At 44.3% G+C, this 21,501-nt stretch overlaps 1 pseudogene; it reads right to left on the bottom strand.

The window, feature by feature from the left end:
• Nucleotides 1-1,810: 1,810 nt before the first annotated feature.
• On the bottom strand, nt 1,811-11,911 carry LOC118586928 (annotated as a pseudogene).
• Nucleotides 11,912-21,501: the final 9,590 nt, after the last annotated feature.

Below are 21,501 nucleotides of genomic sequence, written 5' to 3'. Positions count from 1 at the left end.
TTTGCTTCCTTGGGGAATTTCCATGTTTGAGCCATGGTGATCAAAGAGAGGGAAGGTCAAGAAGGAAGCTGGTGGCTTTTCACAGAGTGGTGTGTCCCTCTGCATAGCCGTGTTTCCTGGTCCTCTGCATGACTGGAATATGCATGACTTCTTTGTTCATTCCTCACTAAGCTTCTTCTGTGCATTGAGACAGATTGAGTAAGATACCCTAGCAGGGTAACTGACATAAAAACCTAGGAAAACGACCACACTGAAAAATTATCTAGGGAAAGGATGGGGCTCCTAGCTCATACCTGGGAGTTTATTGATTGTTCTCAGATCATTGTTGTTATTTTTTTACTTTTTAGATTTCTTTATTTTATGAGTATAACAGCACATGCATGCCTGGTGTCTGCAGAGGTCAGAAGTGACTGCATACCCTGGAAATTCTTCCTTCCTTCCTTCCTTCCTTCCTTCCTTCCTTCCTTCCTTCCTTCCTTCCTTTCTCTCTCTCTCTCTCTCTCTCTCTCTCTCTCTCTCTCTCTCTCTCTTTTTGAAGGCTTCTCTGTGTAGATCTGGCTTTCCTGGATCTTGTTCTGTAGACCAGGCTGGCCTTGAACTCACAGGGATCCATTTGCCTCTGCCTCCTAAGTGCTGGGATTGAAGGTGTGCACCACCACCACCTGAATGAGCTAGGATTTCTTGCCAAATCTAGAGCTCACTGTTCACCTAAACAGGCTGGATGCTAAGCCCAGGAATCCTCCTGCCTCCACCTCCCAAGTGCTGGATTAGAGATGTGGGCTCCAGTCTCTCTGTGTCTGCTTCTCCAGTGCTAGGGTCACAAATGTGGGCTGCCTTACCCAGATTTTACATTGATGCTGGGGGTCTGAACTTGGACTCTGATGCTTGCATGCCAGAAATACTACCTACCGAGCAATCTCTACAGCGTAATTTCTCAATTTTTCAAAGTTAAACACAATCTCCCAACTTTTCTCCCTTCCTTCCTTCCTCCCTCCCTCCCTCCCTCTCTCCCTCCCTCCCTCCTTTCCTTCCTTCCTTCCTTCCTTCCTTTCTCTTTCTTTCTTTCTTCTTCTTCTTCTTCTTCTTCTTCTTCTTCTTCTTCTTCTTCTTCTCCTCCTCCTCCTCCTCCCCCCCTCCTCCCCCTCCCCTCTTCTTCTTCCAACTCAGCAAAATAAAATTCTGGTCTATTGTTGAACATTGTTTCACACATACATCAAACAGGCTAAACAAACAAACAGCAACTTCATAGACAAACAAAGGAAGAAAAAACCCCTTTTACCTTTGGCCTTTTTAACCATCTCTTATAAACCAACTACTTATAGTACAGCTAGGTAATACCCAAAAAGAGTTACTGGAATGCTCAGAATAAGATTTTTTTAAACAAGGTTTTTTTTTTTCTCCTTTGACATTATAATGAACATGGTCACAACCACAAGGAATATCTGAAGTAGGACAGAGAATGCTCTGAAGGCTGGTTTGGTCACCCGTTGTCATTAAAAATGGCTGACCCCTAACAATATGTACCAACATATAAAACGTAGATAAAAATACAAACAAATTTTCCTTTTAAAGTATTTTTAAGAAAAAAAGCAGGGTCTTGAAAGTTTTGGTTCTTTTTCCCTCCCCTGTTGCAAGTTCTTATGGTTTTGGTGGGGTGGTGGAGAGGGCACGTCATGTGTGGGTGGCATTGCCCGCTGTGGGTGGGCGGGGCCTGCTCTTCTACTCAAAGATGACACGTTTAAATTCTGAGACTGGAAGTGGAGGGTGAAAAGGTCACGGTGGCCTTAGGGTTAGCTTTTCCTTTTGCTGTCTAGCCATCATTGTCAGCCTTCTGCTTCTTGGTGTCAACATCCTCATCCTCATCATCTTCAGCTACCTGCTTGCCCGTAGGGGCCTCAGCCTCCTCATCTTCATCCTCTTCCCCGCCATCACCTTCTTCCTCCTCCTCATCTTCCTCCCCTTCTTCATCTTCCTCATTGTCAGCCCCCTGTTCCCCATTTTTCTCATTAGCATCCCCATTGGCAGGTGCCAATGTCGCTTCCATTCTCTGCCTCCTCCACAACTTCCTTCTTCCAGTCCTCGGTGGTGATCTCGGAGCTGGTGTCCACGGCCACGTCCGACCTGGTGGCGCACGCCGGTCATGCGCTGCAGCGCGGAGGGAGAAATCGAGTTCGAGGACTCTGGCGAGAACGCTGCCAGGGTTCGAAGCAGAGCAAGAGGCGGCTGCGGAGGTGGCTGCAGCCAGCGCGGAGCAGGACCCGGGAACAAAGCAAAGATGGCTTTCCAGAGCAGCCAGTGGGGCAGTCTCCCAAGTTTTCTAAAGCTACTTAGGTTGGCTTTGACTTTTCCTTATTCCTGTTGGTGCTTCCTGAAAAATTATTTCTTGCCCACTTAGTTGGGAGTAGTTATAGTGACAGTTGGTCAAGGAGCCTTTGAACCATGAAGTGTCTTTCAAGCCATGCAAGAGTATTTCCAAGGCCTGGAACCTGGGTGATTCTTAGATGGTCTGGTAAAACCATTTTTAAAGTAAATTCGTATGTACTATAGTGCAGTGTAAAGAGAATAGGAAGAATCTTTAAACTCATGATAGATTTTCTTCATATTTCCAGTCAAGTGTGTCATATTAGGTCCATGGAGGGGTTTACTGAGAGGAAAATAATTCTAAGTATCTGGAACATGTGTTGAGAAAATTATACCAGCTAGCTCTGCTCTGTGGCTTCTCATGAGAGTCAGCCGTAGAAGAAACGTAGAAGACACGAGACCCGGTGGGTAACCATGGCCCTTGCTGCCTCATGTCTGGGTGGGAGAGCCTTGAGAGTCTCCCATCCTTAAAGCCTCTGTTCCAGAGCAGAGAGTATCTCCATGCCTGCTTTCTCTGTGGACTTCTGCTTTGCACAGTGTGGTAACTCAGGAAAAGAATTGTCCAGGGTGAGTGAACTAAGTCTGCCGTCTCTACTTGTTTTCAGTGATCTAGGCTCTTTGGCAATCGACACTTTGGTGGTTAAATTGTGGATCCTTTTACGGTTCCCTCATGATTTAAAATGTTGCCGCTCGTACCTCCTGCCCTCCAAAGCCCTTTGCGGAGTGCGGTAACCGAAGCCTGCCTGTGTTTATGAGCTGGGTCCCACCCAAGGCCTCTCATGTCCCCTTCTACTACTTTATTGGTTGTGGAGTGGTTTCGCTTTGGTGTCTTTAAGAGTGCGTTTCTTTTACTCACCAAAAGAAAAACCGAAAGAAAAAATTTATATAGAGGCAGAGCATCCTTTGCCTCCCTTTTCAAATCCTCTTTGCAAAGAGGGCATCCGAATGAGGAAAAGCTTGTTAAAGTTTAATTTACCCCCACCCTGGAAGCGTAATTTGGCCCAGTGGATGCCATTCTTTTCGGTGGGCTGCTTGTCCTAAGGATGCCCCTTCCCAAAGTTGGGAGTTAGGGCAGGCAAAAACAACAACAACAACAACAACAACATCAAAAACCATTAGGCTACAGCACGGCGCTGCATGCACTGCAGAGCACTGGATTCTCCTGGTTGGTTCTGTGTAGGTGGGAGAGCTAAGTGGATGTAGAGGGAGCAGCTCAGCTGGCAGGGTAGCCAGCGTCTGCGGCTCGAGCAGAATCACTCCTGGGAATCATTTCTCTGTCCTAGGAGAACTGTGATGTCTAGGCTGCAGCCATCTGGTGGAGAAGGAACCTTTTAAAGCTTTGCCAGTAACTCTGTCTACTTGCCAAGCTGTGTCCTCTGCTTTTTTCTGATTTGAACAAACGGACCAGCAGGGCCATGGATGGCTACTATGGGGGCATGTTGCCTGTCAAATCCCTGCAATTATGAAGTAAAGCAGGGAGCTTGTGGGTGCTTCTTTAGAAATGGCTAGAGCTTCTGTCCACAGCTTGTAGAGACGTGTTAGCTGGAATGGGTAGAAAGAATTATAATATGAAGGTGGACAGACCCTCCTGATTCCCAGTGTTATAGCAAAGCTTCCAAGTGTTTACTTTGATATAGGCTGAGGGCTCCATAATCTGTTCCACCCACAATTCCCTCTTCTGGTGGGAGGGTACACCTTGTCACCATGAGTCACATGTGCTCCATGAACTATTAATACCATAAAAGATGTCCTAGAAGAACAAAGTTTTATGCTTAAATAAGATTTGAGAATTATGTATTGGCTCCTCTCTTCCTGAAGATTAGCAGTGCACATTGGTTTATAGAGGTCTGACAAGGGCCAGTACCTGACTCAGTGGATAAAGGGGCTTTCGGCCAAGTCTGATGACCTGAGTTTGAGTCCCAGACTCCACGTGGTTGGAAAAGAGAAAGGAGTCCTGTGAGTTATTGAGTTGTTCTCTGACTTCCAACCTTGCTCTGGGGTATTTACAACACACACACACACACACACACACACACACACACACACACACACACACAAACTCAGGGGAGGAGAGGTCCCAGAAAAATCTTGCAATAGAGAAAACAAGTCAACTATATTTCAATTCAGAGTATCTCAAATAAATTTGAGTACAAATTCATTCTTCATTCTTTTCTAATAAATGAACAACATCTGCCATAATCCACGGAAGTAGCATCTTAGCAATAACCCTTGATGAGTGCTCCTGGGGAGTGGTCAAGAATACTGACATCAGCATCAGGCTCAAGTCTAAAATTTGAACTTGCTGACTTTTGGAAAGTTAACCGGATCTCTTGAGCCAGAGTTTCCTCATCTGTGAGGTGGCAGCTTGCTTTCCAGAGTAATGCCTGAAACAGTATTGATGAGGTGTTTACACAGGGCTGGGGGTAAAATAACAAGTCAGCACACTGGAGGGTCCCCATCATCATCATTTTCATCATCACATAGCCCTGTGGCCTCTTCGTGTGCCATTCTCAGGGGTCGTGACTCTAACAAAAGGAATGAGCTTGCAAAGCTGCCAGCCTCCTCGAGAATCCACCCTAGCGCACCAAAAGCTGGGATTTTCTCAAGCAGCCCAGCATTCTGGGAATAGACTTGCTCCAAATTGGCCCTTCTGCACCTGAGGCACTTATTTGTACCTCTCAATCAGCCATGACTTTGCTTGGCTGCTCCTAGCCAGCTTTGTTGTCTGGAAGGGGATGGAGACTTGCACTCAGTCTCTGGCTTTCCTCCAGGGGTGCTTGCCGGGACCCAGAGAGCAACAGGAACGGGTCTCAGTGCACTGCTTGAACCAAGCCAACCGCATGAGCCTTTTGGTCTCACTTGGCAGGACTGCCTCTCCTTCGCCATTGCTGTCTCAGCTTTTTCTCTACCTGCACCTGCATCTCCCGAGTCTCGAATGATGACTTTTAATTAATGTACAGACCTCTTAGCTTCAGCAGCACTGTTTCACAAAAACCTACCAGTTGACCTATGGGGAAAGGATTGAAGGACAAAATAGGACCCGGGTCCTTGCTGGGGCTGTTGAGGGCGTCAAGGCAAAGGGTGATGGAGATTTAAAATAGGTAATAAGATGCTAAAAGACCAAGCTGTGTCCCAGAGTGTGGGTGCTGGTGTGTGACCAATGAAGATGACCACTGGCTACACAGATGTGTTCTTCCACCTGGCAGTCTGAGGTGGGGACATGCTCAGCTGTTGAGGATATTACCATATAGCCCCAGGATGGCTTCAAACTCCCGATCTTTCTGCTCCATCCAGAGTGCTGGGATCACAAGTGGGACCACCACACCTGGTTAAATACAGATGCTTTAGCAGCTAGATTTAAGATGACTGTGCTTCATTGGAGTGGGGAGGTCTGTGGGAGGCAGGAGGTGCAAACCACTGCTAAAAGCATCCAATTTGCTAGAGACCAAAACAGCAGACACTGTGACCAGCAATTCTCATGGCTCATAAACATCATGAGATCTTAATGTGTTCTGGCTTGTAGTTACAGGGCCTCTTGTAAAAAGTCCTGGGACAGGAAGATCACAAATTTGAGGCCAAGCTGGGCTGCAGAGTGAGGACCTGTCTCTTTTACAAGTATTTAGTGGCTTGTGTTCTATCATTGGTATGTGCAGGCTCAGCAAGACCATAAGAAGGGTCAGCTTAATGCTAGATTGTGACATGGCTGGAGGCCACTCAGGAGTCTGATACGGGACAGAGGGACTCTAATAGGAAGGATGTGCTTGAGTCAGCATAGATGGTTTCTGTGTTCCTCAGAGCAAGGGCTGTGGACACACACACATGTTAGAGCAAACTGCAAGCGGGGTAATATTAGGCCTGAACGCGACAACTTGCTCTAGCATTGGAAGAGCCTTCCTCTCCCACAGTCAGACCATTTTCCCAGCCTCCTCCACAAGATGGCGGACCTTTGCGTTAAAGCTTGGCTTATTGGATAAGTGCTCTCTCCAGGCAAGGTCCACACATTGCTCACATGCGAGTCTCCACTCTTCCTCTCTGTTGTCTAGATGCTGCTGTCTGAGGACACACTGGACCTAACAGGGATTTTCAGACCTATTTTTTACCCTCACCTTTCAAACCAGTTAACTAGGACCCAAGCCTTGCCAAGGTACGTGGTCAGCCTCTATGAAACACACACAGCTAGATTCTGTAGGTGTCCATAGGTCAGCTCTCTTCCAGGTGACTCCTGAACTTCCATGGGCTCTCCATCTTGCCCTTCATCTCATCTTCCTGTTACATTATGCATGTGGACACGTGTCTGCACATGTGAGTGGAGGTCAGGGAACAACCTGCAATACTGATTCTTCAGTATCCCTTCTTCCCTCCCTCCCTCCCTCTCTCCTTCCCTCCCTCCCTTCCTTGTCATGGTCTCACACTGGCCTGGAGCCCAGCAAATAGCCTGAGGTATTAAGCCCAGGGATCTACCTGTCTCTCCCCTCGCAGCACTGGGACCACAAGCACAAGCCACAACACTTGGATTTTTAAACCGAGTTCTAGGAACCCAACTCAGGGCCTGAGCTATCTCCAAAGCACCTGCCTCCTTCGCATTGTTTAATTGTCTTTTGTTGTTTGTTTTCTGAGACAGTGTCTTGCCACGAAGCTCCTTTTGTCCTTCAAGCTCACAATTCTCAGCCTCTTAGGTTCTTGGAATACAGGGGTGTAACCCCCAAGACCAACTTTTAAAAGTTACAATTTATTACTGTATGTGTGTGTATGTGTGCTACATTTTATCAGCCCTGTGCCTCTGAGAAACCTGACTAACGAGACAATAAGCCTGCTGGGTTGTCTTTAGAATCATCGAGGGAGAAGCAACACTTTGGAAATAGCCACTTCACTGTTTGGGATGCTAAGCACAGGATATATGTGCAATGAATCTGCTTTTCATCAGCTGCATAGTCAAGCAGGAAAGGAAGACTGTATAATAAAACAAGGATGAGGGAACAGTCCTCTCAGCTTTGCCCAGGAGCCACTTGCTTAACTTTCATCCTGGCTGGAACCAAGCTGGGCAGCCCGAGGCGTGTTCATCCTGTGGAGGGATCTGAAGTGCACTGTGGAGTCAGCTCTCCCAGCTTCCAGTGTCCCACTGAATGCCTGTCTGTAGTTCTGCTGCTCTGCTGGATCAAGTGTGAAGATTTTGTCATCTCAGCCTTTCTAAGGAAGTTTCTAAAACAGCATCCATCTGTGCCCATAAACTTTACTTGGAGGCTGGGAAACAGCTTGGTTGATAATGAGGGTCTGAGTTCAATCCCCAGAGCTCATGGGTTTTGGTTTTTCTTTTTCCCCGAAGGCTGGGTATGGTGGTGTCTACTAATAATCCCAGAACTGGGGAGGCAGGGACAAGGGAATTCGTGATGGTCATGGGCCAGCCAACCTAGCCAAACTGGTGAGCTCCAGGCCAGTGAGAACTCCTGCTTAAAGAAAGGTGGATGGTTACTAAGGAGATACCAGAGGTTGTCTTCTGCCCTTCATGTGCACACGTGCACCCCTGTCCCCAACACACACACACGCGCGCACACACACACACACACACACACACACACACACACACGTCACTTTAATTTGGCTTCTTTTCCAAAGATCAATCAAGAGGAATTTGGAATGCTGTTGCCTTTTTAAGCTCTAGTTTCCGTGAAGTAAAAGGAGCCACAGTGTTTGGGAGGCTCTGTCCTGTTAGGTGGATCTCACCAGACTTCTGGGTAAGTATGAGGAATGCATTCACACCAAATGTGACCATTAGAGGGAGCCTGGATCTCTGCAAACCCTAGACAGATGGGGGAACCACGTGACAGAGGAACGGGCACAAACTCTTCTTAATTTTAAATTTTACTATTACAGATGTGTCTGGAAAATTACATCTCTTTTTCCAGAGTGTTCACAAACGAATCTACTACAACACAGCACTCTTAAGAAACAGTTACTAAAGTTTCTGCTCCGTTTGGGTGTAAGGATTATACTTATCATTAATAATAAAATGAAGCAAACATGCCTAGGATGGGATAGAGGAGTTTATAACAGTTTGGGAGACCCAGAGAATTTGGACGTGCTTGCACTGTTGGTATATCCGAGGGCCAATTCTGGGCTGAGTTGTCCACTGGGTCTACAGACAGGGAGGGTGGTGGCAGGGCTCCTGTGCTCAGCATGGAAGAGTCTGCAAGCCAGAGGGGCCCTCAGGACCCAGCCCTGCTGGACTCTGGTCATGGATTCCTCAGCTTCAGCACTGGCCTCACACAGGCTAGGTAAGCACTCTACCCCAGAGATCCGCCAGCCGGGAAGAGATCTCTTCACTAGTTTCCCTGCATGTTCCTAATAATGTGGCTGAATAGAGCTGAATCAGGAGCAGGGAGCTGGTGTTGTGGTTGTGTGAGTCTTCATGGGGGTGGGGTGGGATAAAAACAGCTCCTTACCCCAGTGTCCTGCTGTTCACAGAAAAAGTTGCTTGCTGTTCACAAGCCCAGTATGCGCCCAAGTGCGCAGCCTTGTGTTCAGAGCCGGGCTTCTAGTTCGTGGAGAGCGTCCAGCTGTTTGTGGTAGCATGGGACTTGTTCAGGAGACCTCTGGCATGCTCATGTCCTGCAAAGATGGAAGAAATTGTAGGAAGTCTCAAACTAAACAGCAAAACAAAACAACAGCCGCAAACCATCAGCAACCCCTGGGAGATGGTCAGTAGAAAGGCCGGGCGCAGTGAAGATGCCGCTGAAACCCAGACAGCGAAACTGCACAGGGTGGAAACAGGACAAGGGCGGCGGTGTTGCCAAGTGGAAGGAGGAATTTGTGTGATTCTGATGTCCCCAGCTCCAGTCTTTGGTCAGATAACGGCAGATACAGCCACGGCTCCTGGCTCGGACAGAATGCCAGGCTTTTCTCTTCAGATCTTACACACGGGAAGAGAGACCAACAGGCTGTTCGGAGACAGCACTCCTCTGCTGCAGTTGCTGAGATGTGGGTGCAGGCTCGGCCCTCCCCATCTCCACTCTGTCTTCCTGCCTCACAGCCTTGCTCAGAGCCTCTCAACACACAGGATCACAGAACCCTGACTGCCTGAAAAAAACGACAGAAAAATGAATAATAGTCTTGAATTCTGCCCTCCTCAGAGTTACATGACTTGCTTATTTCATCACCATCATCATCATCACCATCATCATCATCATCACCATCATCATCACCATCATCATCATCACCATCATCATCATCACCATCATCATCACCATCATCATCACCATCATCATCATCACCATCATCATCACCATCATCATCATCATCACCATCATCATCACCATCATCATCACCATCATCATCACCATCACCATCATCATCACCATCATCATCACCATCATCATCACCATCATCATCACCATCATCACCATCATCATCACCATCACCATCACCATCACCATCATCATCATCATCACCATCATCATCATCACCATCGTCATCATCACCATCGTCATCATCACCATCGTCATCATCACCATCATCATCATCACCATCACCATCATCATCATCACCATCATCATCACCATCATCATCATCATCACCATCATCATCATCATCACCATCATCATCACCATCACCATCATCATCATCACCATCATCATCATCATCACCATCATCATCACCATCATCACCATCACCATCATCATCACCATCATCATCACCATCATCATCACCATCATCATCATCACCATCATCATCATCACCATCATCATCATCACCATCATCATCATCACCATCATCATCATCACCATCATCATCATCATCACCATCATCATCATCATCATCATCACCATCATCACCATCATCATCATCACCATCATCATCATCACCATCATCATCATCACCATCATCATCATCATCATCATCACCATCATCATCATCACCATCATCATCATCACCATCATCATCATCACCATCATCATCATCACCATCATCATCATCGTTATTATTTTTTGGTTTGCTTTTTGACTGGTCTCAACATTGCTATGTAGCCAATGAGGACCTGAACTCCTGAGCCTCCTGCCTTCCCCTCCCAAACACTGGCATTGCAGGTGTTAGCCACTGTGTCTGGTTCAAATCGTATTTATTTGCTAAATTGGATTTTAAGAATCAGAGAGCATCTCAACAAAGAGCTAAGCACTTCTTGTGAGCACACTGTAGTTTTACAGCTCTTAATCAAAATTCAGTATTTTCTATTTTTTCCTTTGGGAGAAAGTCCCCTGTGCTCAAGTGTAGACCACTTAGGGTGTGTGTTGGCTCTTTGAAGCCCTTGAGGTGTATTACAAGAGCCTAACCGTCATCTTAGCTTAGACTGAAATGTCTTTCTCCGTACATTTTGGTTGCCCTATCAGTGGTAGAATATATTATAATGTAGATCATCTCCATTTCAACCACAATCTTCCCTGGTTCCCCGCCCCCATCCCCGCTGGCCTGTGTGATGAGAAATCAATAGCATTGTGCTAAACTATTAGAAATCTACAAATTTGCTTTGTACTTTTTATAATTTACCATATTAGCAACTTAAACTTCTACTAGAGTGTTGGGTAAATTTAGTCTTAGTAGGTGTGATAGTTACAACTTATTCTCAGTTTGACAGGATCTAAATCACCTTGGAGACAAGCTTCTGGACAAGCCTGAGAGGGGTCATCTAGATTAGCTTTGCCTCTGGGCATTCCTGAGATGGGCTACCTTGATTGGGTTGGTTCAGGTGGGAAGACTCACTTATGCTGGTGGCACCATTCCCTAGGCTGCAGTCCTCGACTGCACAAGGAGAGTCAGCTGAGCAGCTGCATTCATCACCCTCTGCTTCTTGCCTGCAAAGGAAATGTTCCTAGCTGCCTTGAGCTCCCGCCTCCATTGACGTAGCTGACTGGGCTTCCTACTTCCATGACATCCACCACAATGGATTTCACCCTTAAATCAGGAGGCAAAAACAGTCCCTTTCTCTCTTATGTTATTTATGTCAGGGCATTTTATCATAGCACCAGGAAAAGCAACCAATACAGCAGGATATTGAAGAGGGTCCTGCACAGACTGGGGTCAACTCATTTCTGCACAATCAACCTTTGCTTGAATGACAATGAAGATGGTTCTGGAGTTTGGATTTTTTTGTTTGTTTTGGTTTTTCGGGACAGGGTTTCTTTGTGTAGCTTTGTGCCTTTCCTGGAACTCACTTGGTAGCCTAGGCTGGCCTCAAACTCACAGAGATCTGCCTGGCTCTGCCTCCCGAGTGCTGGGATTAAAGGCGTGAGCCACCACCGCCCAGCCGGAGTCTGGGTCTTTACCTTTAATGGTCAGGGTATGTGCAAAGAAGGCATGTAGCCAGAGGGCACTGGAAATCTGAGCAGGTCTGAAGCTTTGGGGACCTATCTGTTGCCAGTTTTCTGTTGCTGTAATAAAATAACTGAGTACATCAAATCAAATGAGGAGTGTTTATTTTGGTTCATGGTGTTAACCAGTATGTGAGGGAGTAATTGACAGATGAACATTAATTCCATGTCTCATTTACCACTCACCTCATGGTGGCTAGGAAGCCAAAGACAGAAAGGAAGGGGCCAGAGTCTCAGTAGTTCCTTCAAATGCATACCCCTACCCATGGTGATCTGCTGTGGATATCACTCTGTATAAATAAAATAGTGAATGGCCAGTAACCAGGCAGGAAGTATAGGTGGGACAAGCAGAGAACAGAATTCTGGGAACAGGAAGGCTGAGTCAGGAGATGCTGCCAGCCACTGCCATGAGTACCAACACATAAGATACTGGTAAGCCACAAGCCATGTGGCAAGGTATAGATTTATAGAAATGGGTTAATTTAAGATGTAAGGACTAGATAGCTAGAAGCCTGAGCCATTAGGCCAAACACTTTAAATAATATACGAATCTGTGTGTTTACTTTATAAGTGAGCTTTGGGACTGCTGGGGCTTGGCAGGAGAAATTCTCCAGCTACAGTGATCTCTCTTTTCCTGGACTTCACCTCCTAAAGGTTCTAACACTTCTCAATTGAACCACAGGCTGGTGAGCACACCTTGGACACAGAGCATTTGGGGGTGATTTAAGACCCAAAGTATCACACTGGCCTGGAACACAGAGACACTTGCTTCACACTGTGCTATGTAACACCAGAAAAAGAGATGAGGAAACATTGGTGTTGACGGTAGGGAAGGTGGACTCTAGTGAAGACATTATTAGTCTCTGTGGCTTTCTGCCACAGGGCCAGAGTCCCAATGGCAGGCAGGTACCTAGGTCAAGTAGAGTCACTGTCCTGATCTCTATGCTCTGGTCCTTCTCATGAGCATGGCGTGGGCCAAGAATGTAGTACATTCCATTCCCAGTGAAGTCCAAGGTTGCATGAACATTTTCTCCCTTAGGGATGTCTAAATGATCCATGGCTGCCTAGATGACTTGGCTGTAGCTGTAGCTGGACTCCATCATGGGCATGGAGGCATGTTCTTTCCTGGGTAGTAATGTCAAATGATAATCAAGAGAGAATGTTGTGGTAATAGGACCAGTTTACAAGCAAAGGTGTAAAGATCTGTAATGAATACCTTTGCTGGGATTAGTAGTATTAATCCTGTAATTACAGCGCTTGTGAAGGGGCAAGTAGACAGACTGGGAGTTCAAAGCCAGCCTCAGCTACACATGAGAGGCCTTGTTTCAATGCTCCCCTCCAAACAAACAAAACTTAAAAAATATGAAAATTAGTAATTGGAAAACAGACTGGAAATTATGTGGGAAACAACAGTCTTGACAACATTGTCTAAAGGTGAGGGTTCTAAAACAAAGAGAGGAAAGGACAGTGGAGGAAGGACCGACCGTTCTTGTCTGACATGCCCCTGAAATCGCAGGACTTTTACTGTCTAGTTTCTGTCTTCCAGTGCACACTGTTTTCCCTATTGTTGAGAGGGTACATGCCTCATATGCATTCAAGTAAATTATAAGTGATTGACAGGTGAGCATTAATTCCATGCTTCATTGATTCTCCTCCACATGGAGCATAGGCCTGAAAATCCACAGGAAGCTTTCTGAACATTTACTTTTTAAAAATGTTAATCACGTTCTTATTTGTTTACCATATGTATGTATGTATGTATGTATGCATGTATGTATGTATGTATGCATGTATGTATGCATGCATGCACACATATGCACACACTGTGTGGAAGTCAGAAGACAGTTTGCAAGAGTCACTTCTCCACTTTCACTGTGGGGTCTGGGGATTGAACTCAGGTAATCAGGTCTTTAGGTTTGGAGGCAAGCACCTTTACCCACTGAGCCATTTTGTCAAACACTTTCTCATCTACTTAGAGAATGAATCAACCTCTACCCACAACCCTTTCTTTCTCCTCTTTGCCCTCACTTTCCTTCTGTGACTGCTCCTCCCCATCTTGAGTCCCGGATCACTGGTAGAAGAGAGAAAAGAACAATTCTGGAAGACGTCCTTTTCAGGATGCAAACCAGGTTAACTCTCCCAGAACCCTTAGAAGGGTCACGAGGCTCAGTAGTCACTCCTCCACTCTGAGTTACAGGCTGTTTGTGAGAGCTCCTGGGCTCAGTTTCCCCACATGTGTACTGGGTTAATAGCACCTGCCTCTCCCTCCCACACAAACAACACAGCGTGATGCTGGAACACGCATGCACCTTCCTTCGCACCTTCGTCTTGGGATGAAAGCCACATATAAACTCCAACTGTTATTATAGGCTGTGACCTGTAGGAGGGGCATGGAAGCTTTGGTGTTGGAAAGTGCAATGCTGGACCCAGGGACTTCTTGGCACCAGGACCTGGGAGCAATCTGTGGAATTAAGAGCTGTACATTAATCAAAGGACTTTTAAAAAGAAAGTGTTTTTTGTTTTTTGTTTTTTTACCCCAGAGAAAACTCTAGAATCCCTTGAAAAATTAAAAATGAATGCATAAAGTAACTTCTCTCTCTCTCTTTTTTTTTGTTTCTTCAGTTAAAATAGTACAGAACTCTCATGATAAAAAGCCACATGTCCTAACTCCTGTCCCTTCCTTTGGGACAGGCCCTGTCAATCTCGTGTCCTTTGATGCTGATTGCCATGTCTCTACATACACATTTATGTAGGTAATTTTTGAATGGTCAGTTTAGATATTGGCTGTTGAGCCTCCGCCCTTGTTTAGTAAGCATTTTAAAGTCCTATTACCCTGTCCCTCAACTATTGACTTTGATTAGGTAATTTTCATTTCTTTTTTGACTTCTTTGAAATCTCCAGTCATTTCTTGTTCAATAGTCAGCAGTTGTTATTATTTTTAATCTTGAGGGATGACAGCATGTTCATCTTGATTACTCTAGGCACTCCCTTTCGCTTTCTGCCTCCCATCATCCATCACTTGGACTACTACACTGTCAAGGATGATGACAGTCACATCCTGCTCTGAATCCTAATTGTGTTCGGTGCTTTGACTAGGGGATTGGTCTAGGAGCTGCAGGGCACTGATTTGATTTGTTTTGTTTGTTTTTAATTTCACCCTGGTCTTTCTTTTTTTCTTTTTCTTTTTGTTAATTCTTTTCTCATATCATACATGCTGACCATAGCTTCCACTCCCTCCACATCCCCCAGTTACCTTCCCCAACCTCCCCTCTCCTCCAGACCCAGTGTTTCTTCATTTCCCTTTAGAAAAGAGTAGACTGCTGAAGAACATTTTAAAGAGTTTTTCAGGGTATAGTTTTGTTCCATAATCATATTTTCTTTTGGGGGTTTTCTCACAGTCTCAAATTCCCTTTTAATTCTGGCATTTAAATTAATGACAATGATGATAAGGATGACGATGATGATGATGATAATAACTATTGTGTGGGGGCGTGCATGCCACATGCCATAATGTATGTGCAGAGGTCACAGGACAATTTTATGGAGTCGATTCTCTCCTTCCCCCTCACATGGGTTTCAGGAATGGCACTCAGCTTGCCAGGCTGGCACAAGTGCCTTATCTAGGCAGTCTGGCAGGTTCTGGCACTGCTGGCTGTTTTTATTGTTTATTTTGAAAACTAGGGCTTGACAGGCTTCCTCAAATATTCTTCTTTCTCCCTGATACTTCACCAGAAACTGCAGTCATCCAGGATTCCTCACTACTTCAGTATTTCAGAATCCATATTTTTCTCATTCTTGGTTCCCTCTCATTCTTAATTTCTTCTCCAAAAGCTTGCAAAAGTTTATTTTAAAGATAAATTCTGGGTTTTGAACCTTTAAATTTTATGTTCAACCTTTGTGATAATTTGTCAGGGTGAAGAATTCACAATTGTAAACCCCTCCTCCTCCAGATGCTGAAGACTTTGTAGACCTCCTTCCAGATGCTGGATGGAGGCTTTGTAGACACCCTCTAGGTTCTGGAGGCTTTGTAGACCTCCTTCCAGATGCTGGAGGCTTTGTAGACCTTCAGAATGCTGAAGGCTTAATTGCACTGTCTTTTAGCTTCTGGTTTCATTAGTGGCCAGTGACCTGCTTTTGCACTTTCTGGACTCGAGGGCTTGGTTATTGTTTTGAAACTTTACATGGATGTGCCTTAGTGTGAGCACTTTGTTGTACAAACTTGGACATTTTCTTCTATCTTTCTTTCTCCTTCCCTACCTTCCCCCTCCCTCCAGTACCCATGTTGGCAAACATTGTACCATCAAGCTATCTACCTCTTCAGCCCTGGGTGAGATGTCTCAACTTAGAAATGTTCAGTTTTTAGTCTGTGGCAACTCCTTTCACTCCTTTTGGTGGTGATTTTTTTTGTTTCTTAACTCTTCTTTTGCTCATCAAAATGAGCAGGTTGTGTCCCACCAAAATCCACTGGTGAAAGCTCTGACTTCAGACTATGAGAATATTTGGGGCAAGGCCTCTGGAGAAGGGACTAAGTTAGAATTAGTCCATTAGAGCGGGAAAAATTTCAATTGGATTGCTGTCCATTAGGAAGAGATAAGTTTTACACATATAGAGAGACAACACACAGACAAAAATCATGCACGAGGACACAGCAAGTAGATAATGGTGAGAAAGTAAGTTTCTTTTCCTAAGCCCCCACTGTATTATTTTGTTATTGAGGCCCTAGCAAACAGTACACTGGTTAATCAAGTGATATAAGCAAACCTAAGTCAGCTCATCTTACATGGGGAACTTGCTGGCTTCCTGTGCTAGCTACTTTTATGTTGACTTGACACAAGCTAGAGTTATCTGAAAAGAGTGAACCTCGATTGAGAAAATGTCTTCTTAAGATGCAGCTGAAAGGCATTTTCTCAATTAGTGATCAATGCGGGAGGGCCAGACCATTGTGGGTGGGATCATCCCTGGACTGATGGTCCTGGGTTCTATGAGAAAGCAGGCTGAGCAATCCATGGAGTACAAACCAGTAAGCAGCACTCCTCCATGGTATCTGCATCAGCTCCTGTCTCTAGGATCCTGTCTTGCTTAAATTCCTGTCCTGTGCTGTGAGATGTCTTTCTATATGCTGTGAATATGTGTTGCTCTGATTGGTTCATAAATAAAGCTGCATTGGCCTATGGCAAGACAGCTTAGAGGCAGGTGGAAATCCAAGCAGATAGACAAGAAGAGAAAGGAGAGGCAGAGAGATGCCATCCCACTGTCAAGGGAGCAGCATGTAATGACACACAGGTAAAGCCACGGAACACGGGGCAACATATAGATTAATAGAAATGGGCTGAGTTTAGTTATAAGAGGTAGCTAGCAAGAAAATTGAGCCATAGGCCATGGCCATGCAATTCATAATTGATATAAGCCTCTGTGGGTTTATTTGGGTCTGAGCAGCTGCAGGACCAGGCAGGACACAGAAACATGTCCAACTATAGTCCTGGCTTCCTTCAGTAATGAACAGTAATGTAGAAGTGTAAGCCAAATAAACCCTTTCCTCCTCAGATTGCTTTGGTCATGGTGTTTCATCATAGCAATAGTAACCCTAACTAGGACAGCCCATAACCAAGAGGTCAGGGTTGGAAGAGCTAGCTGTCACACTGCTAAATTTAGGAGCCTAAGCAATGTTGCTGGGGTGTAGTTTCCTTCCAGATCTCTGTTCTGTGGTTCACTTTCCATCTTTACTCACAGGATCTAAGTGCTATACCCAGGGTCCCCCAAAGACTATGAAGAGACCAAATCTCATGCAAAAGTAAAGAGTCTATTGTTTTGAGTTAACTTGGGCCTCTCTGTCCATCTGACACAGCAGCAGAGCAGGAGAGGTCTTGAGTAGCAAAAGAGGCAGGGTATTTATGGAGGTAAAGCAAGGAGAGGTCTTGGGGTCTACAGACTACATAGGAACAGACTCAGGATTGGTTTTATGTGAGTGGCAATCATGTAAGTAACTTTTAATTGGCTAGGATTAGCTGGAAGTTATAGTTACTCATTTTTGGGGAAGCCTGGACAAGTCCCAGGCTTTGTCCTTGAGGTGCCATTGAGGCTGGCTGGCCTAGCACCTACTGAATGTGGGGGCTGGCTCAGTTGCCCAGGCTTGGTGCATCCTATCTCCCTGTCCCTGATATCAGGGGCATTGTGATTGTCTTTTGTTCATGGCCCTCCCAGAAACTGCTTGCTCAGTCTTAGAAAACTGAAATTGAGGCCTGATCTCCGAGAAAAGACTGAGCAGCCTGTTAGAGTGTCAGCTTGGTCCTTTCATCCCCCCCCCCTTGAGTAATATATCATCCCCAAGCTTAGAGATGTTTCTTTTTGGTAAAAGATTTTATCATCAGGGTAGTAGATTATTTTGGGGAGTAATTGCACCAGGACTTAAGAGATCTAAAACTTGAACATTAACATAGGGGATCAAGCCAGAAGCATATGTCCATCAGGTATCCTCCAGTGGGATCAGGAAGCCAACTCCCACTGGATTCTGAGTGAGATTACAGAGGTGGGAATAGCCATGTGGAGGTTGTTCCAAACAGAGACCATTTCCCATAATCAATGGCAAAGTGAGCTTCCCCTTACTCGGTTGTTGCCATCTACAAGTGTGTCATAGGTCCAGGGCTGATACTGGGATTCTAGCATCCTTAGTTTAGTGGCACCCAGACAGGAATCTTCATCTAGTTAAGGCATCAATGACATAAGAGCCAACAGCAATTAGCAGAAGGCCCAAAAGCCCTGTGATGGCTGACAGAATTCCTTATAATGAAGGAACTCAGAAATGAGAATGGGGACAGGTATTACTTTATCTCAGTTTCCCTATGACAGGAAATTCCCTTTTGATCTGACATCCCAGGAGGAGGGTTGTAAGGGTGACGTTTCATTTCTGTAATTATTTCCTGCTGACACTGGGATGTTGTTGTCAGGGCCCTGGAAAGCCTGAATGTTTGTCAAAGGCAAGGAGGTAACAAAGAAGCATCTGGTTTATTGGCCAGCTGAAGGGATAGCATTTCTATCAGCTGGATTGGTTCATGCTGTGGGATGTTCTGTATGCTGTGAATATGTGTTGCTCTGATTGGTTGATAAATAAAATGCTGATTGGCCAGTAGCCAGGCAGGAAATATAGGCAGGATAAGAAACAAGGAGAATTCTGGGAAGAGGAAAGCTGGGTGAGGAGATGCCAGCCCACCATCCAGGAAACAACATACAGGTAAAGCCATGGAAAACATGGTGACATAGAAATGAACAGAAATGGGCTGAGTTTAAGTGTAAGAGCTAGTCGGTAGTAGACCTGAGCTAATGGTCAAGCAGTTTTAATTAATATAAGCCCCCATGTGTTTACTTGAGTCCAAGCAGCTGTAGGACTGGTGGGTGAGAGAGATTTGTCCTGACTGCAGGCCAAACAGGACACAGGAAACCTTCAGTTACAGGCTCATATCAGCTTTCAGCAAGTTCAGGGCTTGCAGTCATTTGGAGTAGGTTGTTATCAGCAAATGATGCTTATATGTGTCTGTCAGCCAAGAGGAAACCTGTTGAGACAGATATAAACTAGCAAAAGAAGTTAAAATTTATGAACTTATTTGAAACTTTGAGACCCATAGTCTCAGTAGTTGAGCAAGGGGAGGAGTCCCAAGTCCAAGAGAGGGAAAAATATCCTCAGGAATAGACAGGTGGAGAAACTTAGGCTGTGTTTGTCTCGTAGCCTTTTGACCTGTGAGAAGTGGTTCCAAGTTTTATGGCTTTCCTGATTTTTTTTTTAAGTTTATGTGAATTCCCATTTCATGAAAAAACATAAAAATTCCAGATATATTAGTGTTATCAATTTGTATTGAAATCCATACTGTAGAAAAAGCAGGTAACAGGTATCTGTAAAACAGCAGAAGTACTCATATCTTTGAGTCCTAGCAAAAACTTTGGGTTTAAAAAATATGTGTGTTTTTCTTCTGTCCAGAGAGCCAGGTAATAAATTGGACTGAAATGTATTTGGCCTGATGAAAAACATCTGTAAGTCTATATTCAAAAGACAACCAAAAAGAAATCTAAAATCTTAAGCTCATAAACCAAACAGTAAGCAGTCATTGCTCTATTAGATTGTCAGAATTCTATTAATGTTAAATTCTGAACTTTTGAAATTTCAATGCAACAACAATATGGTGAAGGAAAGAAATTTCATAATATCTTTTATATATCTTTTTTAGATCTTTATACTTTTTAGACCCTTAGAATTTATTATTTATTAGAATTATTAGCAGTTATTATTTAAGAACATCCATTTAAAATTATGTTTGAAACATGCTTATCCCTTAATATGAATCTTGTGAGTAAGGCAAACCTGTTCGTCTTTTTTTTTTTTAAAGAGGCCTAGTAGCTTTAATTAATTAATGCATTGATCAATAAATTAATAAGATGGCTGCAAGCTTATAGAAGACTCTGGTTGTCTGATGTTACTAAGCTGACAAAGCTATAGCTAGTCCAGTCATCAATGCCATCAGAGATCTGAGAAGGATAAATTTTATCTGAGTGCAGACTTCAAATCTATCAAAAAATGACAGCGACTATCTATTACCCAGACCACCATCATCCAGGCTTCTGTAGTCTTCATAGCATTGGCAGGACAGGTGTCAGGAGAGCATCAGTCTTGGCTGCTGGGTCTATAACATGAAAGTTTTCCCTGTAGAGGAGGAACTTGGGGAAGACTGATCTTATTTTGTCAGTGTCTCATTTGTCCATTCTGGGACAGATCCCTGGCAGCAGGTGTTGAGTCGGGCATTGTGTTCACTGGTTAGTGTTGTCAACAATCAGGTGGCATCATCATGTCATCATGTCATTATTCCATATCTTCTTTGGAGACCTTGGGAGTAATTGCTAGCTGGGTATCTCTGTTTGTTATAATAATTTTTTATTAACTAATTTAAATGACATATTCATCAGATCTTTGATAGGTTTGAGTACCATTATTTATTAAATATATCTGAGCTAAATAAATCTAGGCCTAATCTTGAAAACATCTCTAAGTTTGATAACAATGACCAGGCCAATTTGTCATCCTGTAGATATATTATTCAGATGGACCTCTCAGGTTCTGTTTTTTTTTTTCTTATAGGTATATTTTATAAGCATTTTTTCTATTCATAGGCATTATAATTGCAGTTAAACTGCAGCTTTCATTTATAGACCATAGATGTGACATTGACAATTTTTAAGAGACAGATTTGGACTTCTCTATGAAATTTTGAATTTGTTGTTTCATAGGAGGCCAAACATATAGAATTCTGTAACCCAGAGAGCTGTATGGTAATGATTAATTATTAACTTGGACCTCAGTCCTCCTCTCTCCTTTAATTTTTAATATAAACATTCTGCAGTGAAGAATCATCAGGTTTTTTTCTAAATGAAGAAAACCAACCAGAATAAACCCAGCATGGTTAAATTCCCAACATATTTTATAGTTTTTCTTTAAAGTCATCATAGTTCATATTCCTTCTGGTCTTCTTTTTTTCTTTTTCTTTCTTTCTTTTTTTTTGGAGCTGAGGTTCAAACTCAGGGCCTTGTGCTTGCTAGGCGAGCACTCTACCACTGAACTAAATCCCCAACCCTCCTTCTGGTCTTTTATAATTTTCCATGTATCTTTAGGTCAGGTCTTTCCCTATTTTGGTTCAGCCAGACAGAGACAAATTCCTTTTTTCCCTTCTGTCCATTATTCCAGTCTTTTGTCTTCTCTTGCTTTTCAGACAACATGCAAATTTCCATCAAAGTCCTTTCC

This window comes from Onychomys torridus, chromosome 7 (assembly GCF_903995425.1).
Source record: "Onychomys torridus chromosome 7, mOncTor1.1, whole genome shotgun sequence".
Classification (NCBI taxonomy): domain Eukaryota; kingdom Metazoa; phylum Chordata; class Mammalia; order Rodentia; family Cricetidae; genus Onychomys; species Onychomys torridus.
Note: the sequence above shows the minus strand (reverse complement) of the source record. Positions and strands in the feature narration are given on the sequence as shown.